The 26,441-nt window shown below is 42.6% G+C and overlaps 1 long non-coding RNA gene across 1 annotated transcript; it reads right to left on the bottom strand.

The window, feature by feature from the left end:
• Window positions 1–5,280: 5,280 nt before the first annotated feature.
• On the bottom strand, window positions 5,281–18,428 carry LOC118143160 (uncharacterized). Its single transcript, XR_004727348.3, has 3 exons — window positions 17,547–18,428; window positions 12,249–12,469; window positions 5,281–6,033 (listed from the first exon to the last, which is right to left on the bottom strand). It is a non-coding gene; the product is annotated as an uncharacterized LOC118143160 (long non-coding RNA).
• Between the last annotated feature and the right edge of the window lie 8,013 nt (window positions 18,429–26,441).

Consider the following 26,441-nt stretch of genomic DNA (forward strand, 5'->3'; position numbering starts at 1 on the left):
TAGGCAGTTTTTAAGCATATTCCCTAGTCTCAGTTTAGAGATGAGACAACTAAAGCACAAAGATGCTAAGCAACTTGTTCAAGATCATACAGCTAATAAGTGACAGAGCTGGGTTCACACGGGCGCAGCCCAACCCCAGCATTAATAGTCTCAACCACCAAATTATAAGTCTCTAAATTAGAACAAGTCTCCCTCTTACTTCCTCAACTAGAGATTGTCCTGCATGGGTTAGCACAGAGCTGGGATCAGACCAGGTTCTTGCCAATAACCTATGTGGCTAACCAGGTGGCTTGAAACAGAGAGGGCATCTCTCCCTCAAGCTTAGTCTTCAAGTTATCATTGCCCATCATGGGTAGGACCAAGAGAGGATGAATATGGTCCAGGGTTCACCCATTTTGTGATGAACTCTGATCATAATGGGGTTATGGTCTTGTGGTTTCCTCCTCTCTTATTACCCCCATGGGGGTTTTCCTTTCAATTGCTTTTATAACAAGTGTGGTTGCAGCGTCAAACCACAAACCACTATTCTTATTGGCAAGTGCATCCTCTAACAGGTATAGTTCTGTTAAATAGTGAAATATTTATCAGCAGATGCACTTGTTTTTGTAGTTTTTATAATGCTTGGAAAGGAGCTGAGTGTCTCTGGCCTTAAGTGTCTTTGGCTCCGCTGCCACTGTCCTGGTTTAGCCCCCACCAATTTTTACCTTAACAGCCACTGAACTCTAATCCATCTTCTGCATAGGCTTACAGCTCCATCTTTCTAAAGTACAGCTTTGGTCATGCCATTCCTCTGCTCAAAAATCATTTATTGACTCCCAGTTTTAGATAATTCTAAGTTCCCATTGCCTGGTTCCTGCAGCCCTTTAGCAACTTTTCTTCCATAAACCTTTATCATGAACCGTATGTGTTAGCCAAACTGGACAAGTTTGTATTTTCTATACCTGTCCTGTACCCATCTGTTTCCATGATTTGCTCATGCTGTTTTCCTACCCTATAAATCTTTTGTTTATACCTTCACTCATTCTTTCATTTGTACATTCATTAAGCAAATTTTACTATGCACGTTCTTCAAGCCAGGTCCTATGCTGAGGACCAGCAATGAAGTAGTCACGGTCCTCCTCTCAAGGAGCTCCAAGTCTAATTTAGACTCCTTCTGGTCACATCCATGATCACCTGCCACAATCTTATCTGAAAGGATACGATTTCCCTCTTCCTGAAGCCTTTTTCCCGATGTTTCAGCTGGGAGTAATCTTTTCCCTCCTCTGAGGCTTATCCCTAGCCCCTCACCCCCATCTTCTAAGGACCCCCATTTTCCAACCTGGCATCTTGTATTATAATGATGCTGTTGCTTATTTCCCCTAGATGATACAAGATGCACTTGGTTTCCTGAGGCAGAATTCCTTTGCATCCAGGGACCAGCAGAGGAGCTGGCCCACAGTGGACTCATATCCAGCCAATGCTGCTGACTGACACTGCATCCACCACTGGTGAGAACACAACTAGAGAGATTACACAAGGCACTCATAAAAGGTAGGGTCTCCCAGCTTTGCTGAGATATAAGTCACATGCCATACAAATTACCCATTTAAAGTGCACGATTCAATTATTTTCAGGATATTCACAGAGTTGCGCAACCATCACCACAATCAATTTTAGAACATGTTCATCACCCCAGAGACAAACCTCATACCCATTAGCAGTCAATCCCCCGTTTCCCCTCAAGCCATCTCAGCCCAAGGCAACCATTCATCTGCTTTCTGTCTCTACAGACAGACATTTGACTATTCTGGACTTTTCACATAAATGGAATCACACAATACATGGCCTTTTGTGTCTGGCTTCTTTCACTTAGCATAATGTTTTCAGGATTCAAATGCATTATACGATATTTTGATTTTTTATTGACAAGCAACATTCCATTGCATGGATGTACCACATTTTATTTATCCATTCCTCCACTGATGGACACCGAGTTGTTTTAACTTTTTGGTTATTCTGAATAACGCTGCTGTTAACATCTAAGTTCTATGTGGATGTAAATTATCATCTTAGATGTGGACGTCTAAGTTTTTATGTGGATGTCTATTATCATTTTAATTGGATATAGAACTTAAAGTGGAATTGCTAGGGAATACTTAACATTCTGAGGAATTGTCAGACTATTTTCCAAGGTATCTGCACTATTTTAAATTCCCAACTGCAGTATATGAGGGTTCCAATTTCTCCACATTTTTGCCAACACTTACCTTTTTTATTATAGCCATTCCAGTGGGTAAGAAGTAGTATCTCATGGTGGTTTGTTTGCATTTCCCTAACAATTAATGATGTTGAGCATCCTTTGGGGTGTGTATTGACCATCGGTATTTCTTATTTAGAGAAATGTATGTTCAAATCCTTTGTTCACTTTTAAATTAATTTATTTGCCTTTTGATTATTGAATTGTAAGTGTTCTTTACATAGTCTATGTATCCCAGAGTTTTAAATTGTTTTCTTTATGCTTTCTCTATTTTCTAAATTTTCTACAATGACTATGAGGTATCTTGATAGCAGAATGCATAACTAATATATACCAACATATATAAAAATGTATAAATTGTCTTAATCAAATTTATGAATGATATAGAACTGGAAAAGATGACTAATGTGTCTTGACAAAATCAAGATCCATTCTTGGAGGAATGGGGCAATAAGTGAAATATAAATTCCTCACTTCAGTTTAACAATTCTGTAAGGGTGTGATATGGTTTGGCTGTCCCCATCCAAATCTCATCTTGAACTGTAGCTCCCATAATCCCCACCTGTCATGGAAGAAACCTGGTGGGAGGTAATTGAATCTTAGGGACAGGTTTTATCCAGCTGTTCTCATGATAGTGAATAAGTCTCATGAGATATGATGGTTTTATGAAGGTCAGTTCCCCTGCACACACTCTCTTGGCTGCTGCCATGTAAGAGTGCCAATGCTCCTCCTTTGCTTTCTGTCATGATTGTGAGGCCTCCCCAGCCATGTGAAACTGTGAGTCCATTAAACATCTTTTATCTTTATAAATTACCCAGTCTCAGGTATTTCTTTATAGCAGTGTGAGAATGGAGTAATACAGGGCATTTGAGAAAAGGGTGTTTTTCTGCATGTGTGGGAAATGGCCTTAGATGACCTCCAGGACAATATTCAACCTTCAATGTCTATTATTTTCATGTTAGGTAGGTATAGATCACTCTTGAGAAGGGCTCATAAAATGATCCAACAGACCTTGGTCCTACAAACTAAGTAGGAACCAACAGTGTGACATGGCTTCTAAAAAAAGATGGTGTGACTGGAGAGGACAAGAACAAAAGTAGTGCCTGAAGTGAGGGAGGTGTTTGTCCCACCGTTTGGGGATGCTCAAACCATATCTGGAGTTTGTGTTCAGTTCTAGACATCATCAGGCAATCAGAGAGTTGTCTATATGGCCAGGATGCAGAAGGAAGAGCTAAGAAACCCTATCACAGGAAGAAAGTGCAGATTCATGACCAGGCACCAGATCTCCAAAGGGTTCCCCTGGAACAGAGGGCATAGATGTGGTCTGCCAGGCATTTATGCTCTCACTTACCTGGACATTCACAGCGGTCTGCCTGGGCAGGCTTTCTTCTCTTCTCAGACCACTAGACCCAGGACTGCTCCATGGCCCCCCATCACTCAGAAGCTAAAGACAGCAGCAACAGGGTGAGAATCTGACTTAAGGTTCACACTGCAGAGACAAGAAGGTGTCAAAGACTCTACTGGCTAGCAAACTCAGCGTGCTGTGGTGTTCAGCTGTTAATAAAAGCAAGTTGCCTGTTTATCTTTAAAATGGAAAGAAATTTCTTTATTTCTGCAGAGAAATACATTATATTCTATTTTTCTTTTTCCTCCTGTTAAAATTTCTCTTTTCACTTGAAAAATCTTCAGGCCAGGCATGGTGGCTTATGTCTATAATTCCAGCACTTTGGGAGTCTGAGGTGGGAGGATCCCTTGAGCCCAGGAGTTCAAGATCAGCCTGGGCAACATAGGGAGACCCTGTCTCTAGAAAAAAATATTTTAAATTTTAAAAATTAGCCAGATGTGGTGGCATGTGCCTGTAGTCCCAGCAACTTTATTTGTTTTTACAATAAGAAAAACAACAGGAGAGGCAGCAGTGACAGGCTGCAGCAGGCCCAGTGAGGCCAAGTCTCCCACTCAGTTAAAGAGGAGTTCGAAATCTGGATTTTAAAGTGAAATCTTCCAATTTCTGAATGTTTAGGGCGATGTTTAAAAACACACACAGGCTCAAAATCCCTCTCAACAACTCTGTTGAGATCTTCTGAACTTGCTTACACATCCCTGGGATGGGGAGCTCACCCCCATGGGAGCAGCCTTCTCTAACTGTGGACTGCTCTGACCCATAGAAATGGATTCCTCAAATTAAGTTGGAATCAATCTCTTTATAGTACAACTGCAAAACCACCCCTGACCTGCACAGCCTCTGCCATTAGTCCTCACCCTAGTGTCTAGGCCACTCCATTCATTCGCTCACACATTCATTCCTGGGGCTCAGTTGCATAGCATCATTGAATCAAGTGAATCAAATGTGTATTCTTCATCTCTGAGTCCCTTGGAGCCTCTTTCCCACATACACCTGAAAACAGAGAGAAGCCCAGAGACACCCTAGGTCCCCTCTCAGTTCCCCTTCTGGAGAAAGGCTGCAGCGGGGAAGAAGTTTCCTTAGGCACTTTGTATGCCGCTTTCCTTCTGGGCAGCAGCCTGACACAGTGATCAGCAAGCATGGGTTTTACGGGACTTGTGGCCCTGAGCAAGCCACTGATGTCCTAGCCTAGGCCTGCCCATGTGTTCAGGAGGAGTGCTGACACAGAGGGGCGGCAGAAACATGGCTGAGTTTGCATCCAAGCTCAGTCAACTTGAGAAGATTATTTAATATCTATGAGCCTCAATTTCATCCTCTATAAAACTGAGAGAAAACTGCGACTCCCCAGGCCTGTTCTCTGGATTCAAAATTAGAAATAAAGGTGCACAGGTGCATGTTGAATGTCCTACTCAGTAGATGCCCAGGAAGAGGGGCAGTGAGTGTCATTGTTACTGATAGCCAGTAGAGGGCACTAAACTATTCTGTAATGAAAGCGGCTTCAGGTGTCCTGGCCACAAATGTAATAAAGCCTTTATAACCCAGGCTGCAGAAAGTTCCCCAAGTATGCAGGTTTCACACACACACACACACACACACACACACACACTCCTTTTTTATTGGACAGTTAGAAATGACACTACATTGCACCTTGGGGGTGAAGATGACATTAGCAAAAGCAGCTTGGAGTAGTGGAAAGGATTCTCCAAAGTGGAAGGCTTGCAGGATGTGGGTTCTTGCCCTTGCCCTAGTCCTTGTGCTGTGTGAGCTTGGGCAAGTCACGGCCTGTGTCTGGACCCCATCTTGTAGCCTGAGAGGGTTGGACCAGGAGATCTCTAAGGGACCCTCCAGCTGTCTATGATTAAGATTCTGGGACAAATAAATGCCATGAGGCAGCAGTTCGGGGGACTGGATAGGGGGACTTGGACTAAATGACCTCTGGATGCCCTCACTGGGGCTGGGGCTTGATGATTTGTACACAGTCAAGGGAAGCCACATACAGGCTAATCTTGGCCTCACAAAGGAGTGCGGTTAGAGTTGTTGGGTGGTGGCAATGTTTTCCTGAAGCGTACATGATGTTTATCATCTTTGTACAGGCTGATGCTGAAGCCACGAAGACCACCCAGCCTGACAAAGAAAGGAATTCTTGTCTGCGTTGACAGGCCTCAGGTTGATGGCTTTCCATTTGCCCCTGAGGCTGTCACTCGCAAAACAATGGCAACAAGCAGGGTGGCTCTCACCTGAGACTGCTGCCGCCAGAGGAGGGGGCAGGCCAGAATGGAAGGCGGGGGTGTTGTCTCTCCTCCCAGGATAGGAAGGTTGTAGGATCACCCCTTCCTACAGCAGACATGCTGGGAGAGTCTGTGGAAGATTATTTTCGTGTGGATGGTGTCTCATTCTGTATATCAGAAAGCAAGTAGTTAAGATGTCACTCTTCATTAAAAAATTACAATAAACTATGGATACACATGAAAACACAAATAAATCTCAAAAGCATTATATTGAGCAAAAGAAGCCATACAGAAAAAGAATACAGACTATATAATTTCTATTTCTTCAAAGCAGGCGAAACTAAGCTACAGTGATAGAAATTAGGTCAATGGTTGCCTCCTTAGGCAAGGGGAGGGTTGACTACAAAGGCAGAGAAGGAACTTTCTAGGGGACGAAAACATTCTGGGTCTTGACGGAGTGATGACATGGTATATATACCTTTGTAACTCATTGAATCATGCACTTAAAATCAGTGTATTTTACTGCTTGCAAATTATACCTCGATAACATTGATAAAAACTGCATTACAAAAAAGTTATAATTACTTTTCTCATTCTCAAAAGAAATACATCTTCATACTAGAAGACTGAGAAAATCAGATTTTAAAAAAACTACCCAGGCACGATGCCTCATACTGGTAACCCCAGCACTAGAGGTGGGAGGATTGCTTGAGCCTGGGAGTTCGAGACCAGGCTGGGCAACACGGCAAGACCCCCAACCCATCTCTACAAAAAAAAATTAAAAATCAGTTGGGTGCAATGGTGTGCACCTCTAGTCTCAGCTACTCAGGAGGTTGAGGTGGGAGAATTCTTTGAGCTCAGGAGTTCCAGGCTGCAGTGAGCTGTGATGATGCCACTGCATTCCAGCCTGGGTGACAAAGCTAGACCCTGTCTCAAAAATAAGCAAGTAAATTAAAATAAAATAATTCATAATCTTATTACCCAGAAGTAAACATCGTTGTCATTTTATATTGATAGTGCCAGTCCTTTATTTTCACAAAATGAGTTTATACAGTTTTATAATCTGATTTATTTATGCATTGAATTGGCAATACATATACACAGTTAAAACTTCAAAAGGCACAAAACAGCATAAAGCAAGCTTGTCCATCCCATGGCCCACAGCCTGGGATAGTTTTAAATGCAGCGCAGCACAAATTCATAAACTTTCTTTAAACATTATGAATGTTTTTTGTAATTTTTTTTAGCTCACCAGCTATTGTTAGTATTACTGTATTTTATGTGTGGCCCAAGACAATTATTCTTCCAATGTGGCCCAGGGAAGCCAAAAGATTGGACACCCTTGGCATAAAGTAAAAAATAAACATCTCTCCCACTCTCACTCTCCAGAAGTAACAACTTCCATCAACTGCTTGTATATCCTTCTAAAAATATGGCATGTACTGAAAAGCACATATGAATGATGATCTTGAAGGGGAGTAGGTGGAAGCATGCTATACACAAATCTGTATTTTAATATAACACGACAACATGAATCTCTTTCAATGCCATTAAAATGTTTCTATGTCATTTTTAAGCAGACTTTTGATTAAAGTAGAACATGAAAGCAGAAGCATGCAAAAAATTGTAAGTGTAAATCTCACAATGCCTTCACATGTTGACTCTGCTTTTATATTCACCACCTAGATAAAATACGAAAACATTACCAGCATCCCCCAAAATCTTTTGGATCCTCTCCAAGTTACTGTCACCTCTCACCCCAAAAATAACATAATTCTGACTTCTGATTTCTAAAAGTTGTCTTGTCTGGTTTTTGAACTATATGGTAGAATTATTATATAGTATTTATTTTTGTCTATATTTTTTCACTCAACAGTGTATGAATGAGATTCATTCATCTTGTTGCACATAGCTATAGTTCATTCACTCATTGACATATGTAGTATTCTTTTGTATAAATATATCACAATTTACTTATTCATTCACTGTTGATGGACATGTGGGCTGTTTCCAGGTTTCAGCTATTTCATCTGCTATGAACATTCTTTAGATGTCTTTTGGTGAACATAGGTGTACACTGATGTTACCTACCTGCTCAGGAGTGCAATTTCCAGATCATAATGTTCAGTTTTAGTGGAAAATGCTGATAGTCTCCAAAGTGGTTGCACCAATTTACATTCTCACCAGCAGTGTATGAAAGTTCCAATTGCTCTACATCTTTAACTGACGCATCAATTTTGATATCTACACAGCATTCCACTATATGGATACACCATACTTCCTTTGATCAGATTCCTATGGAAGGAATTCTTTGCCACAGCCCTCTGGCACTCTGATGAAACCTGAGGACTCTGTCTCAAAACGCAATATAGTAAAATGTGGGCTTTATCATTAACACACTAAACAACACCATCTAGTAGCCGGTCTAAAAACCAAACAATTCCAAAATTTCAAAATGAGCATCAACATAAAAATATGTTTATTGGCCTTTTGTGCTGCTCCTCCTACACAAAATCATTTTTTGTCTATACACTTTATTGGCAAAAGTCAATGCATATTCTTAACTTTGGCCAATTTTTAATGACTCGTATATATTTAAATTTGTATATAAGCACTCCTTATATGTTATGGATATGAACCATCGCTATGAAATGTTACAACTGTTTTCATTTGTCAGCTGCTTTGCCATTTTGTGGTCTTTAGAATGAATGGAAGTCCTATGTTTAGTGTGATGAGAAGATTGGCTAAATAAGTGATAAAGGAAATAGTGGAGGCTGTTTTATCCTGACAGCAGTCCTGGAGGTTAGACAGGTCCTAGGGCTCATTATCTCCATTTTACAGAGAAAAAACAGAGCCCCAAGAGAGTAAATGCTGAAATCATAAGGCTAGGACGTGTTAGAGTTGCATCTCAACAGTCCTTAACTCCTGACTCAAAGCCTTGAAAACCCCTGTTCACCAGGGAAAGGAAGTCAAAGGTCCAGGGTGTGTACACAGACAGCCCTTGAAAGGAATGTGGGGTTTTGTGGTTTGGGTTTTTCCTCCCCTTTCTAAGCACGCTTCGCATGCCAGCAAAGGGTGTGCATTTGTGTGTTGGGGGGTAGGAGGAGGTGCAGGGTTGCATGTCATTCCTCAGTCTTTTCATAAAGGAGGTCAAAGCATGGAACTTGTGATGAAGCTCAAAAGTCTCTGCAGGTTTTCTGGTGGTGTGCACCTGCAGCACTCCTGCAAGGGAGTGACTTGAATGAGACTCACCCCAACAATGAGAACTAGGCTTTAGTTCCATGTCATATGAATCACTAAATGGTTTATTGCAACCCATACATAAGCTTCAAATTTATAAATACCCCCTTTGTTTTTTATTTTTATTTATTTATTTACTTATTTATTTTTGAGAGGGAGGGTCGCTCTTTTTGCCCAGGATGAAGTGTAATGGTGTGATCTCAGCTCACTGCAACCTCTGCCTCCCAGGTTCAAGCGATTCTCCTGCCTTGGCTTCCCGAGTAGCTGGGATTACAGGCGCCTGGCTATATTTTTGTATTTTTAGTAGAGACAGGGTTTCACCATGTTGGCCAAGCTGATCTTAAACTCCTCACCTCAGGTAATCCACCGGCCTCGGCCTCCCAAAGTGCTGAAATTACAGTCGTGAGCCACTGCACCCAGCAAAATATCTCCTTTGTGACCACAAAGATAGACAAACTCTGCTTCATGGCCTCAAAACTAAAACTGAAGAGATTTTAAATTTTTTTTACATGCCTATGACACTGCATATCCCAATGAGAAGTCTTCTTTGTGGAAGATCTCTATTTCATTTCATTTCATTTTTGTTTCTTTCTTTTTTTTTTTTTAATTTCATTTTTGAGGCAAGGTCTTGGTCTAACATGCAGGCTGGAGTCCAGAGGGTTGGTTGATTTCAGCTCACTGCATCCTCAAACTCCTGGGCTCAAGTGACCCTCCCACCTCAGCTTCCCAAGTAGCTGGGACTACAGGATTGCATGTGCCACCACACCCAGCTAATTTTTTTTTTTGAGACGAAGTTTCGCTCTTGTTACCCAGGCTGGAGTGCAATGGTGTGATCTTGGCTCACCGCAACCTCCGCCCCCTGGGTTCAGGCAATTCTCCTGCCTCAGCCTCCTGAGTAGCTGGGATTACCAGGCACGCGCCACCGTGCCCAGCTAATTTTTTGTAATTTTTAGTAGAGATGGGGTTTCACCATGTTGACCAGGATGGTCTCGATCTGTTGACCTCGTGATTCACCTGCCTTGGCCTCCCAAAGTGCTGGGATTACAGGCTTGAGCCACCGCGCCCGGCCTAATTTTTTTTTTTTTTTTTTTTTTGTAGAGACAGGGTGTCGCTATGTTTCCCAGGCTGGTCTCAAACTCCTGTGTTCAAGCAATCCTCCCACTTTGGCCTCACAAATTGTTTGGAATATGAGCCACCATGGCCAGCCTAAGATTTTTTAAAATGACTTTCTGGACAAATGCTATGGGCACATGCTATATATTACACACCCCTTTTGGAGATTCACAATGAAAATTAATATATTTGAGGCTCCAAAAAGCCATGCAAAGATGAGCCTGTTAAATACCCAGATATAGCATTTACCTGGCATCTCTGACCACTGACCCTCTTCTCAGGTAACATCTAAGACCTCTTACTAAATAATGGTCCCATGGAATTTAATTTTGTACCACTGCTCTACAACATACATTTTTTTTTTTTTAGACGGAGTCTCAATCTGTCTCCCAGGCTAGAGTACAGTGGCACAATCTCGGTTCACTGCAACCTCCACTTCCTGGGTTCAAGCAATTCTCCTGTCTCAGCCTCCTGACTAGCTGAGCTTACAGGCATGTGCCACCACACCCAGCTAATTTTTGTATTTTTAGTAGAGATGGGGTCTCACCATTTTGGCCAGGCTGGTCTCGAACTCCTGACCTCAGATGATCCACCCACCTCAGCCTCCCAAAGTGTTGGGATTATAGGTGTGAGCCACTGTGCCCGGCCAGAACATACATCTCTATTATGTATGTTTACTAGTAACAACTGCAATATTTTAAAACATTAACACGTCCCTTCATTAATTCCAATTTATGACTTTTGAGCAATGTTGACAGTGGTTTTGAGCCCAAATAGATACAGGTTAAATTCTGAGGCTGAGCACAGTGGCTCATGCCTGTAATCCCAGCACTTTGGGAGACCAAGACAGGAGGATTGCTTGAGCCCAGGAGTTTGAGACCATCATAGCAAGACCCCATCTCTACAAAAAAAAAAAAAAAAATTAGCCTGTGGTTCCAGCTATTTGGGAGGCTGAACCAGGAGAATCATTTGAGCCCATGAGGTGGAGGCTGCAGTGAGTCAGCTTAGTGACACTGCTCTCCAACCTGAGCAACAGAGAAAGACCTTGTCTCAAAAAACAAAAAACCAAGAAGAAACATTCTAGTACAACAAACCCCAAGAGGTTGCCTACATTCTTTTACATGTGTGCTGTGCTTTTAAATGTATCATATATTCCTTACTATAGGTGTACTATTTTCAGAAGTGGATTTTTAAACCATACAGATATTTTTAATGTGTAAGAAATTTATTATAATATACTTACACTGTGCTGCACCTTTTGAGTGACTCAGACTTGACATCTTTGTTAATATTCATAAAACATCTTTCAAATTTTTTAGTATTAATAGTATCATTAATTTTTATTGAAGTTGTATACATAATTCTCATAAAAATATATAAATGAATTGTCCCTTTGGGGCCTTAAAATATTTCTGAATAGAATATTTTTTTTATAGAAGAGCAATTGATGAACACTTAGGTTATTTAGAAAATATAGAAAAGCAGAAAAAGTTGATTATTCTCTCAAATACAATCACAATTAACATTTTCATCAAGTCTTTTCTTCTATGTGTATACAGATTTTACATAGTTGAAATCTGGGCCCTCCATTTAACAAGAGGATTAGCATTTGTTTTCATATTCAATAAGTGTATAAATGAAGAAAGAAAACACTTTAAGGTAAGACTTTCTGCCTTCCGAGAGATGGTGGTGGTTTCAAATATGTGAGACCCAGAGGAAGAATGAAGATGTTTCTTCTAGAAGACAGAGGATGGGCTGTCCTGAATGATGGCCCCGAGCATCAGCTAATCCCCCCCACCCGATTACAGCTAGGTCCATCTGGGTCCCCCTGCAAACTCTTCCCATCCCAGGTACTGGGACCACCTCTTCACTCAGTCAGACAAAAATCTAAGGACCAACATTAGGAGGGATGGGTGATTTTGACCTTCCTATAACAGAGAAAATCCAAATAAACAGTCTTCTCTGAACCACCAAGTTTTGCTTTTCTTTTTCTCTCAAGTTGGTAATAACATGAACAATTACACCTTACCTTAGAGCTTAAACTGATGGTTGAATAGATGGTGGGCCTGATGAGAAGCTTTTATAGATGAGGTAGTTGAGACTCAGGGGGCTTCTGTAACTTGGCCAAGATTCCCTTTTAGCTGGTAAGTGACAGCTCAGAATCCAAGCTGTGGTCTTTGGAGTCCAAATCTCTGGCCTTCCCCCATTCTGTGAAGATCTGCACCCTGTCTTTCAGGCAGGCATAAGACACTGTAAAATGTCAAACAAAAGTTCAGCTATCTTTGGTTGTGTGGAGATGGAAAATATTTCAATCCAACAGAATTAATAGGCTTTTTTGAAATCCTTCTAATTCCTCAGTCAACTCATCTGAGCCCTAGCTCTGGGCCCTTGATTGCTGGGGTTTCAGCTGTGGCTGACAGGTGCATACTTTCTGAGCAGAAAACACGTAGGGCTGGGAAGTGGCATGGGTTTCATAATGGCCACAGGTGTTCCAGTCTGCCTTTCTGCTTCACCTTTTTTACACTTTACCAGACAGCAAGGACAGGTTGATGAAGACTGGTTTGCCCTTCTGAGGTTTTACATGACTGGAAGGATTTGTTAGGCAGCTGGCATTTTCCTGCCGTGTTTCTCCTGGGAAAACAGGACTCTCAAACACAGTGCCAAAACTTTGAATCTGGACATTCTGGCCTAACACTGAGTAAGGAAAGGCTAAAAAACAACAACAAAATTAGGGTGAAATACAAAGTGCATGACAACCAAGCCAAGTGTGAGATTAGGACTGCAATTTGCTGGTAACAGCTGGAGCACACATAAGAGAAAAACCAAATTGTTTCCCTCCCTCTCTCCCTCCCTTCTTTCTTTCCTTCCTTCCTTCCTTCCTTCTTTCTCTCTTTTTTACAGGGTCTTGCTCTGTCACCCAGGTTGGAGTGCAGTGGTGTGATTTTGGCTCACTGCAACCTCTGCCTCTTGGGTTCATGCGATTCTCGTCTTGAAGCTGGGACTACAGGTGCCCACCACCATGTTCAGCTAACTTTTTGTATTTTTAGTAGAGATGGGGTTCACCATGTCGGCCAGGTTGGTCTTGAACTCCTGACCTCAAGTGATCTGGCCTTTTTGGACTCCTAAACAAAATTCACCATGAAATGCATGCCCTTTGCCGTTTGGCATCATTACAAATAAACAGATTCCCAAGTCAGAGGCTAATAGGGCCCCAAATTGAACCTCTCAACCTTCTCTTCTAATTCCTCAAATTGTCTTGAAACACTGGGCTGGAAGACATGTCCTTTCCCAGTCTGGGTCTCAATTTCTTTGTCTATAAAATGAGAGTTTGAACACATGACCACTACGGATACTTCCAGTATAGTTTCTATTCCTTTTATGTCAATTCAGCTTAAGAATCAGTACTGGGCTGGGCACTGTGGCTCATGACTGTAATCCCAGTATTTTAGGACACTGAGGGAAGAGGATCACTTGAAGCCAAGGGTTCAAGACCAGCCTGGGCAACAAAGCAGGACCCTGTCTCAAAAGAAAAGAAAGAAAGGAAAGGAAGGAAGAACTGAACACTGAGCATGTATCCTCTTGCAGATCTCGTTCCTGGCTCTGACAGTGCATAAGATGAACGTTTCCTGCCTGCAAGAGCCCTCTGGTCACCAGGGGAGGAGGTGGCCAGTGAGAAGCTGGCACTACAGAGCCAACCTGGCAGATTGTGAAGGAGATATGTGGTGCTGAGGGAGTTAGGGAAGTAGAGATTCTGCCTGGAAAAAAGATGAGGAAAGGCATCATGGAAGAAGTGTCATTGAGCTGGGCCTTAAGGATGAGAAAGATGTAAACACGTGTTGATGAGGAGGAAAGGGATTCTAGCCAGAGGAAGAGCGTGAGCAAGGTAGGGAAGCAGAAAAGAGAAAGCAAGTCCATGTTATCATGAGAGGAACACACCAGAAACTTAAGGCCTGAGCAGGGGATCATGAAAGATTAGAAGTCTTTGAATGCCAAAGCAAGTGGGGTGTAAAGCATTTTGTTGGTACCAAAAGCCCCTGAAGGCCTAAAAAAACAGGATGTAATGCCATCAGAACTGTGCTTTAGGGGTATTAATCTGGTGAAATGGACAAATTGGTTTTCCTAAAGGCCCCCCAGGGGGAAAACAAAGGAACTGAGATTAGAAAACACCTCTGGTTGACTCCCAAGCTTAAGCACATAACCCTTCAAGAAGGCCACAGAGGCCAGACACGGTGGCTCACGCCTGTAATCCCAGCACTTTGGGAGGTCAACACAGGCGGATCACCTGAGGTCAGGAGTTTGAGACCAGCCTGGCCAACATGGTGAAACCCCATCTCAACTAAAAATGCAAAAAATGAGCCGGGCGTGGTGGCATGTGCCTGTAATCCCAGCTACTCGGGAGGCTGAGGCAGAAGAATTGCTTGAATCCAGGAGGCAGAGTCTGCAGTGAGCCAAGACCGCACCACTGCACTCTAGCCTGGGCAACAGAGCAAGACTCCATCTCAAAATAAATAAATAAATAAAAATAAAAGAAGGCCAGAGAAACACTCTAGATGAGATTCAAAATGACAATTGCTGTTTTTAGACACAAGTGTCCTATCCAAAGGAATACGGTGAGGGAGACAAACAACATTGAGCAGGGAAGGGGTAGAGATTCACCTGCTAATTTCTAGTGTAGTGGGTTGGATGCTAGCCTCAAAAGCTGCATCCACATCCTAATTTCTCCTACCTGTGACTATTATCTTATATAGCAAAAGAGTAGTTATTCCCTTATAAGACAAAAATGTGGTTAAGGATCTTGAGAGGCAGCGCTTATTCTGGATTCTGTGGGTGGTCTTATAAGCAATCACATGTGACTCTATAAGACAGACTCACAGAGAACAGGAAGAAGAAGCAATGTGATCACAGAGGTTGGAGTGATGTGGCCACAAACCAAGGAATGCCTGAAGCCATCAGAAGCTGGAAGAGGCAAGGGACAGACTCTCCCCTGGAGCCTCAGGAAGGAGTAGGGCCCTCTTAACACCTTGATTTCAGACTTCTGGCCTCTAGAACTGTGAGAGAATAAATTCCTGTAGTTTGAAGCTACCCAGACAGTGGCAATTGGTTATAGTTAACACCAGAAACTAATATACTAGATTATCTTTTGTTAAATTTAATTAATTCCAACCTGGGCAACATGGCAAAACCTCATTTCTACAAACAATACAAAAAATTAGCCAGGCATGGTGGCGTGCCCCTGTAGTTCCAGCTGCCTGGGATGCTGAGGTGGGAAGATCTCCTGAACCCAGGAGATCAAGGCTGCAGTGAGCTGTGATCACTGCACGGGTGACAGAGTGAGATCCTGTTTCAAAAAACAAATCAAATAAAAATTAATTCATTCGTTTGAATAGGTAATACATGCCTATGGCTCAAAATTTTACCAGTGTAAAGGATTTATGCTGAAGAAGAGAGCTCCCTCCTTTCCATGTCCAGGAGCAATCTAGGTTTCCACCCCGGAGGTATCCAACATCACTTGTTCAAATGTCTATTTAATCTTTTGCGTGTGACTACCAAATTTTGCAAAGTATCCCAAAATAATCTGGAAGGCAGCATGTGGTCATGGGGTAATGGAAAGAGACCTTGTCCTTGCAGACAGTCAGACCTGGGTTCAAATTCCATCCCAGTTCCAACACACAGAGACTCTGGGCAAGCTCCCCAAGCTCAGAGGACCTTGCTTCCTCCACTGTAAAATGGGGATGATGAGGTTTGCCACCTCTAGGGCTGCTGTGAGGAGTACATGAGATGACTTGGGTGCCGCTCACAACGGGTGACCAGTGTGCAGCGGTGCAGGGAGTTCCCAACTTTTGAACTCACGTCTCTGCTGCCCATGTGGTCTGTGGGGGGTGCTTCTCAGCTCAGGCATTTCTCTGCTTGGACTCAGTCAGCTTGCCCTTTGCTGACCTGCCTAAGAGACACAGCTGCATTCTTGCCATTCCCGGGTTATTTCTGACTGGCTGTCTGTGGTATCTTTTTTAGGTGTTGATGGAAATCAAGGTTACATAACATCAATAAGCCAACTTTGAAACCCCTAAAGAGAGAGGAGTGAGCATCCCGAGGGAAGCAGATGAGCCTGGGCTGCAGAGATGGAACTCTGGGCCTTTGTCCGTGCTGTTCTTCACCCACAATGCCTTCTGTCCCCAGCACAAAAATTCCCACAGCAGCCATGCAATGGCGTCTTCAATGTAATAGGAAAAATACAGGAGTTAGAGGATTCGAATCCACTTATCACACTGCCACCTTGGCCAGGATTCTTTTCCTCAATGAGCTTCAGTTTTCTTTATCTGTAAAATGAAGACAGTGTTCTTTTCCCTACCTATCTCAGAGTTGTCATGTGCGTTACAAGGGAAGAATCAGGAACCAATTTAGACATGACCTACTTTACTCCTTATTTTACAGACAAGGAACCTGAAAACCCAGAGAAAGTAAGTTACCTGCCCGAGATTACCCAGCAAATCAGTAGCTGAGCTGTGGCTGGAACTCAGCCTTCGGGAGAGACCCCTTTTATCAGGCTGGTGAGATGTATACAATAAACCATAAAATACTATGTCAATGTCATCTGAGATTACCTGTCTTAAAGATGCCTAGACTTCAATCTATTTGACTGTTTCCTTTCATAAAGTTTGTTCAAGGTGAATGAAGCCCCAAGCCTATGCTTTTCAGCCTTCGAAGGAAGCCTATAGTGTATTTGAATTATCTTTGCAACTGTGGGCCTCTGGTCCTCATTCCCTCATGGCCACTGGCTGCTCAAGACAGTAGTGACTCTGCCTGCCCCTCGATCAGGAATGCAGGGAATTAGCCTCATGCATAAGGCCACTTGACCTTCTGCAGGGTGACATGGTGATGAGGACAGGCGGGGGGACCTTTTAGTGGCAAATGGTTCTTCCCTGAATTGGGTAAACATTCTTGAAATGTACACATCACTCTCAAATATTTGTCTCCCTGACTTGTACTTTTTTCTTTCTAAGTTGTAAGGAACTAGAAAACAACCTGGGAGGTTTCCAATCAATGTATACCACAATCAGAAATAAAATGTCTTCTTTCTCCTTTCCTATCATTAAAAATAAAACCACGGAGTATATCACCTTAAGGAACAAGGCCATTGTCATTGTGTGGAGAAAAGTGGTGTTTGAAATAGCAGCTACAGGCAGAGAGGAGGTTCGGTAACCTTACTCTAAACAGCTAGACACCCAAATCTCTATTTCTGTTCTCTCATACCTAGAGACACCCCAAAAAATGATAAAAAATAATAAAACTTAGTAGAATGTAAAGGAATCAATCAGTTTTCACTTACAGCAGATTAAATGGTCTGGAATGAAATGAGGGGCATGAAGAGGTCTCCTGGCTTTTCAGAGGGGCTCTCCAATTGTGGAGGCCAGGTCTTAGCACCACTCCACAGTGCTTCCCATACAGATGGCAGAGTGCAGAAGCGTATTGCAACCCAAATCAGCATCTTCCCTTCAGTACACTGTTTAAAAAGATCGGCCTGGTGCAGATGCGCACGCTTATAATCCCAATGCTTTTCTTTTCTTTTCTTTCTTTCTTTTTCTTTTTTTTGAGACAGTCTCACTCTGTCACTCAGCCTGGGGTGCAGTGGTGCCATCTTGCTTCACTGCAGCCTCCGCCTCCTGGGCTCAAGCAATTCTCCTGTCTCAGCCTCCCAAGTAGCTGGGATTACATGCAAGCGTCACTACGCTTGGCTAATTTTTGTATTTGTAGTAGAGATGGGTTTTTACCATGTTGGCCAGGCTGGTATTGAACTCCTGTCCTCAAATGATTCACCCGTCTCGGCCTCCCAAAGTGCTGGGATTACAGGCATGAGCCACAGCACCTGGCCTGTAATCCCAACATTTTGAGAAGTGGAAGCAGCAGGATCGCTTGAGGCCAGGAGTTCAAGACCAGCCAGGGCAACATGGCAACATAATGAGACCCCCATGTCTACAAAAAAAAAAAATCTTAAAAATTAGCTGGGCTTGCACTTGTAGTCTGTGCTACTTGAGAGGCTAGGGCAGGAGGATTGCTTGAGCCCATGAGTTTGAAGTTAGTGAGCTATGATCATGCCATTGCACTCTAGCCTGGATAACAAAGTAAGGCCCTGTCTCTAGAAAAACATAGGAAAAAGTTTAAAAAAAAATACAAGACAGCCTTGTTAAAGCAGAAGTCACTGGCTGCTTTTCCATTTTTTATACCAGAAGCTTAAATAGATGTAAGTGACTGCGGTTATTGGAAAACATGAAGTCTTTAGTTAAGATTTTTGATCGATGAGGAAACTTCTTCCATTTCCGTTTGAATTCTTTCAGCAGTAGTCACTGAGAACCTACCCATAGAGTAGGTACATTCTGCATTCCGCCAGGTGGAAGGATTAGCTTTCATTATTTCCCTTCTGTAAGAGGAGAAGACAGACATATCACCGCTTACTTCAAAAACAAGGTGCAAGGAGGTAGTGCTAAGTAGTGGTTCATGTACCATTGTCAAGATAATGTAAAACAGAAACAGAGAAAAATTCTGATAGGAGGGAAATAATGAAGAAAGCTTCAAGGCGGACACAGGAGTTGGGGCAAGAAGTATTCTGGGCTGGTGTGGTGGCTCATGCCTGGGGTCCCAACATGAGAAGCCGAGGTGGGAGGGTAGTTTGAAGCCAGGAATTCGAGAGCAGCCTACTGAATATAGTGAGCCCCTGTTTCTACAAAAAATTAAAAAATTATCGAGACATGGCGGAGTCCCAGCTTCTTGGGAGGCTAATGTGGGAGGATCACTTGAACACAGGAATTTGAGGCTACAGTGAGCCGTGATTGTGCCACTGCACTCCCGCCTGGGTAACAGAGAGAGATCCTGTCTCAAAAACAAAAACATGTTAACATTAGGGAATATGTCGTGATGGCATATGGGAATTTTCTGCATTACCTTTGTAACTTTTCCATAAATAAAAAATTTCCCCCTAAGGTGTCACACCCTTTGAAGATTCTTATTCAAATCAATTTTTACCATGATAGTTACAAAATGATGATCTTCCAACTCTAGCACTTTCTCCACATTTAATGGTTGGCTTTTTACTGTAAGCAAGAGCCCTCTCCTTTCTCCTATTTCTTATCTACTTATTATTGATCTATTTATTATTGCACAGACTCATAGATTCCTATTTTTCAATGGTTTATTTTCTTAATTATGTTGATATTCAAATTGCCCTAGATTTGGCCAGCAGAAGCCTCTTCAAGCCGATTTCCTTATCTTTTTGACAGGTCCCCATCATTTTTTTGAGCACTGCCTTACTTTCCAGCACAAGATATATAAAGCTCATTTTGTAAAGGAAAAGTGCGAGATTAGAACAAAGAAAGGGGCCCTCACAGATCTACAAAGATGATCATGCATTGGCAATTGTAGGTATAATTAAGTGTAAATTATTTTCAGCCTGTAACACAGAAAGAAACGAACTCTGCACAGAAAAAAACAAAGGACCAGCATAAAAGACTAAAAGACTAAAAGAAACCTTGGAATTATAAAAAGTTGTAATGAGAATATATTACTTTTATAATGAGAAAAATTACACAAACTTTTTTCCTTTTTAAGCATAATGGAGTGACCGGGTGTGGTGGCTCACATCTATAATCCCAGCACTTTGGGAGGCCAAGGCAGGTGAATCACAAGGTCAGGGGTTCAAGACCAGCCTGGCCAACATGGTGAAACCTCGTTTCTACTAAAAATACAAAATTAGCTGAACGTGGTGGCATGTGCCTGTAATCCCAACTACTCAGAAGGCTGAGGCAGGAGAATCACCGGAACCCAGGAGGCAGAGGTTGCAGTGAGTGGAAATTGTGCCATTGCACTCTAGCCTGGGTGACAGAGTAAGACTCCGCCTCCAAAAAAAAAAAATGCCTGAAAACGCCTCATCAGTCACACTATTAAGAACTCAGTCCTACAGCTGAACCCGGGTTGGAAATGTGGGTCTCTGCACCTGCCTCTGCGATGTTCCTCTTGGGGTACTTTGGTCTAATCACTTCATCAGTTTGGGCCTTAATTTTCTCACCTGCAAAAGAGGATAATAACTTTTTGCCATTCAGCAATGTCATAAGACTCAAATGAAACTGTGTATATGAAACTCCCTTAAAATGCTACAAAGGTAAACGGTTTTATAAAAGAGCTTTTTAAAAAATGGCTGCTTCACTGGAACTTTTAACAGTTTCTTAAAAAAAAAAAAAAAGCAGCCAATTTGGAGGACATATGAGTTTAGACTGAGAAGCCCTTCGGGAGTCTGAGTAAGCCCACTTGGGTTCTGTCTTACAGCATGGGCAGCTGCCTCTCCATGGCTGCATCTTAACTGGGGTCCCCAGAAGCAACCCTAGAGTGATGTGAAAGTGATATATTAGGAAGTGCTCCCAGAAGAACAGGTAAGGCAGTGAAGCACTGTGTCACACAGGCACTCAGAGGAGAACTTTGGCTCAATCCCACCAGGGAGCTCTGGTGAGGGTCATACCCCCAAGTCATCCTGGTCAGGGGCAGGGGGATGGAGTACTTATGCCTCAGCACCCAACAGTTACTAGAAAAAGGGTGGGTGGGGGTGGGCAATCTCCCAGGTACTTCCAGCTCTCCTGTGTGCAGGCAAAGCAGTGGCCAGACACTGGTCTCTGTCCTCTGAAAAAGAGATGCAGATGCTTTGTAACTTTTCTATAAATAAAAAATTTCAATCCCCACAGGTAGGGCCCCAATGGTAAAGGAATCTAAATGGATATGCACTGACAACATCACCTCAAAGAAACACTAATTCCTTTCAGGCTGGACATTTGGAACACAAGAAATGAGAACAAGAGACACATAGACAGGCCTTTCGGAGGCACCATGGTTTGGTCCATGGAGATGGCCCAGAGGTTGAGTGACCTACCAGGTGTCACCCAGGTGGCAGAGTCAGGATTCCAGCCCTGGTGTATCTGACTCCAAAACCCATGTGCCCTTTTCTATGCCCTACTGTCTCACTACATGGGATAATGCCTTATCTATGGAGGACCACCCATAGGAAATCCTTCATATACCACAAAATCCTACACACCCCATCTGTCCTCAGAAATCCAGAGCCCTCATGGGTGTCCCCAGGATGGCCTTAATGTCCCCTTCCCTATAATCACCGCTGTCTTCTTGAATTTGTCCAACATAAAGGATCAAGATGAATTAAATTATGACCTTATAAACTCCACAGTGAGATGCCTATGTCTCAGGTACAGGGTGGCCCATTTCCTGGCTGCAACAGCACTATTAGCAATTTGGGGAGAGTCAGTTAGATAAACAGGTACCATCCCAAACAAAAAACCTTGTGAGATCATCAGCTTGTTTTCCTTTTATTGTATTTAAAGGCAATTTCCCCACATCCTGCATCTTGAACATGAGCAAACATGTGAAGGAGCCAGACACACAGAAGCTGAAGTCATGCAGACCTCACATGTAGCCGGGGAGCACTGGTCTTGAGTCCCAGTTTGATGGCTGGTCCTGCCACAGACTAGCTCAGGGAATTTGTGTAAGACACACAATCTCCGGCCGGGCGCGGTGGCTCAAGCCTGTAATCCTAGCACTTTGGGAGGCCGAGGCGGGTGGATCACGAGGTCAAGAGATCCAGACCATCCTGGTCAACATGGTGAAACCCCGTCTCTACTCAAAATACAAAAAATTAGCTGGGCATGGTGGCGCGTGCCTGTAATCCCAGCTACTCAGGAGACTGAGGCAGGAGAATTGCCTGAATCCAGCAGGCGGAGGTTGCGGTGAGCCGAGATCGCGCCATTGCACTCCAGCCTGGGTAACAACAGTGAAACTCTGTCTCAAAAAAAAAAGACACACAATCTCTTCAGGTCTAATCACCCTCATCCATAAAATAGGAAGGCTGTCCTTACTCCATAATGTTATGGCAAGGATCAATGACATAGCTAAAGGGCTTCATAAAATGTCAAGCTCAATGCACATGTGAACGAATGCTATCCACACTCGTTCTACCAGCGTGATTTAAATAAAACCAAATGTGGTCACTCCTCTCTTTTCTGGTAATAGATCCAACACCTCAGACACTCAGACCCCAGCCAAGAGTTAGGATAGAAACCTGCAAGCCCTCTGGGCAACTGTACAAGAAAACATGAACCCATGCAGCTTCTTTTCCTTTTTTTTTTTTTTTTTTTTTGAGATGGACCCCTGTTGCCCAGTCTAGGGTGCAGTGGGGTGATCTTGGCTCACCACAACCTCAGCCTCGCGGGTTCATGCCATTCTCCTGTCTCAGTCTCCCAAGAAACTAGGACTACAGGCACCTGCCACCACACCTGGCTAATTTATTTATTTTATTTATTTTTTGTATTTTTAGTAGAGACGTGGTTTCACCGTGTTAGCCAGGATGGTCTTGATCTCCTGACCTCATGATCTGTCACCTTGGCCTACCAAAGTGCTGGGATTACAGGCATGAACCACTGCACCTGGCCGCACCTTCCTTTTAATGAAGCAACCAGGCCTGACACTCAATGAGTGTGTTTTCTTCTAAGCAATTTAACAAGCTTAGTTATTGTGTCTGGTTTTTCAGAGTAGAAGTAAACAAAGACTCAAGAAATTGGCCCACTGACCCCTGCAAAAAGCAATATTTAACAGCCTGACAGGATGCCCAAAAGACTATAAATAGCAGCTGTATACATTCAAAAGCACAGTCTGGGGTCAAAATCCTACACATTCCAGGAGCTCCTGTTATTGGTAATGACTGCAGATGCTGAGAATCAGGCTTTGCGAGCTGTGCTGTCGATCTAAGACGGCAGGGATGCTAGCAGAAAAATGTCCAATAGCACTAGTAGTTACAACAAAAAGCACTAAAACAACAATAAAGTCTATGATTGGCATATACTTTCTGAAATGAAAAACTCTATGCTGCTGCAGATGACATAAAACTGAAAACTACACAATTGTTTCGAGAGAGAGGCAAAGCAAATTTTGATTACATAAAATATAACATCTGCTTCTGATAGTGGAAAGTTTGGAAACTATACATGAACATGGAAACTTGCTTATGATGTGTTCTGCTAGAAGCCACATGACACTAAATTGCATGTACAGGCCAAATACAACTGCCCACAGCCATATGCCTAAGAAAAAAGATACTAGAAAGGATATCAGGGTGTTTTCCTTCTTTCATCCCCTCCATCCTTAGCATTTACCGATGAGGAAACTGAGACCAATGGGCTGTTCCTGCTGTTGAGAACCTGTCTTTACAGTTTCCATGTGGCACGCAGAGGCAGAGTGGAGGAGCTGGTGACCATGCAACAGGAGGATCAAGTCATGAAAGACACCTGGAGCTGGAGTGGAGGCAGCTGGTTCAACATGTAGCTTCAGCACACATCTGCTGAGCAATGGAACCTACTCAACGCCAGGCCCTGAGGGAGAGAGGCGGGCCCGACCTACTGCTCACTCTCATGGAGCACATGGGAGGAAGAGACGATTTTTGCCTGAGGTGATCAGGGAGGGCATCAAGCAGGAGTGGCATTTGGATCTCAAAGCAGGGTGAGGGCATGTGACACACCGGAGCCAGTTTGTACCAGCTTTTGGAAGCTAACTGCTTTTAGGAGTCTCACATGCCAGTGCTTAGACACAGTCATTATTAAAAATAAATTCGACAAATTTACAATTTGATAAATAATATTTGAAACGAAGGTAATACCCAACAATTGTCACATCTGAATTATTTCACTACATTCTACTATTACCTATGCTCTTGAGATTGTTTGCATCTATTGCGCTTGTGTGGTGAGAGTACTACAAAGCCATGTGCTACTATACATCTCTTTCCAACTGTGTGTTCAGTGACATGATGTTGGTGGCTGAAACTGGCAATGGTGGGAGTATTTACACTATGGAAAAGGGCAAATGCTACACATCAGGACTCCATTTAATGTTCTGTTGATTGTCTAAAGTCTAGACTCTAAATTTAAGAAAGGGATGAAGACAATGCAAATAATGCAGATTAAATTTCAAAGTCTGTCATGTCTACAGCTATTATATATTATGAATAGCACCCAAAAATGACAAAATAGTCTATTTGAAACTAACATCTGATTGAATTCTGATTCAATGAAAGTAGTATCTGTGTCACTGATGAATGAATAAAGTTCCATTATATGTCTTCATTGTATCATTTTTTCTTACTTGTTAGCATAAAATATCAATTAACATTTGAGAAAGAACTATGCTCCATGACATGACTTCGTTGCTGAATCCTATAGTAAACAACCATTTGTTCATGGTTTGATTTTATAACATGATTTTTGGTGATAGAATTACAAAAACTACTAGTGGATTTTACAACAAATGGCAGCACTGAAGTTAAAGGTGTATGGAATTTACTGTATAATATTGCAATGTTATTATTTTTAAATTGCAGGCTACACATTCTTTACATTAGAAAAATTTATAATTAACTTATGTACATATATATGCATACATTTTTGGTGGGAGAGTCCACAGTAAGAGCTCAGGTAGGAGAAGACAGGGCAGCCAAATGGGTTCATCTATAGCAGAGTGACATCATGTGAGATGAGGTGGCTGCTATCTCCTGGGGGCCAGCATCCTCTCTGCCCTAGATTCCTCTGGCTCTGGTCCTTGGCCCAAACAGCTTTCAGGAGAAAGGAGGAGGCCCTGGGTGGGGCCCCACTCAACCTCCCACTGAGTGAGCCTGGCTACAGGCTGTGCTGAGCTGGACCACCCCAGGAGGAAATGCTTTGGGGCCACTGGAGAGAAGGGAACGTGTATTTTCAAAGCATCCCTGAGCTGGAGACAGAGCTAGGAGGCCCAAAGATCCCCTCATGCAGTGCCAGCCCTCTATAGGTCAAAACCCAAGTAGAAGAAGATGAGGCAGAGAGGGAAGGTCTGGGCATGCTGAGCTGATTCCAGGATTCCTGCACACCCACTGGGGAACCTGAGCTTCTGCCCTTCAAGAACACACCCTGCAGCCCAATCATGTTGTTTCTCTGCCTGGTCCTGCCATTACATTGAATCCTAGTGAGACAGAAAATCTAAGAAGCTCTCTGCCCTTTACTGTACATGCCTGTCCTTCTTTTCTTTTTACTGTGGTTTCCTCATCTCCTTATATGTTTTTAAATCTCCTCAGTGTCTATAGTCAGGTTTCTCCTTCAACCCCTAATTATAACTTTATAATTGATATTACTTGTCTCATATATTTTTAATTTAATTTTTCCTGAGAGCAGTCTATATTATCCGCTTGTCAAAGAACTGGCTTTTTGTTTTGTTGATCATCATCTGTACCTGTTTTTTTGTAGTTGATGTTGTTTTTAACCTGAGTGAGTTGTTTCTATTTTGATATTTTTACTTTTAAGTAGGTTTCTTTCTTCTACTTCCTCTGAGTTTATTTTTTCTTTTTTAGCATCTTAAACTTTTAGTTGGTTCTACTCCTTATTTTTTAATTTTTCTCTTTTAATAGTGAGGACATTTAAAGCTATGAATTTCCCTCTGAGTACTGCTTTGGTGATACTTCATAGATTGGATATTCATTCATTCAACAAATATTTTTCCAGCTTTACTGAGGTATGATTGAGAAATAAAAATTATACATATTTTGGGTATATAACATGTTTTGATATATATATAGATTGGCAAATGATTACTATGATAATGCTAATAACATATTCATCACCTTACATAATCACCGTGTGTGTGTGTGTGTGTGTGTGTGTGTGTTGTGTGCATGTGAGATTAAAGCACATGAGGTCTACTCAGGAAATTTCAGGCATACTGTATATTAATCTTAACTAGAGTCATGATGCTTACATTAGGTCTCCAGTACTTATTCTTCTTATAACAGATTTGTAAAGTTTGACCAATGTCTCCTCTCACTCTCCAGGCCCTGGTAACCACTGTTCTATCCTCTTGTACTATGAGTTTACCTTTTTCTTTTTTTTTTTTGAGATTGGGTCCCACTCTGTTGCCCAGGTTGGAGTGCAGTGGTGCAATCTTGACTCACTGCAACCACCATTTCCCAGGTTCAAGCAATCCACCCACCTCAGCCTCCCAAGTAGCTAGGACCACAGTCGTGTACCACCACACCTGGCTAATTTTTTTGTATTTTTAGTAGAGACAGAGTTTCACCATGTTGCCCAGGCTGTTCTCAAACTCCTGAGCTCAGGCAATCCACCTGCATAGGCCTCCCAAAGTGCTGGTTACAGGCGTG

Source organism: Callithrix jacchus, chromosome 1, assembly GCF_049354715.1.
Source record: "Callithrix jacchus isolate 240 chromosome 1, calJac240_pri, whole genome shotgun sequence".
Taxonomy (NCBI): domain Eukaryota; kingdom Metazoa; phylum Chordata; class Mammalia; order Primates; family Cebidae; genus Callithrix; species Callithrix jacchus.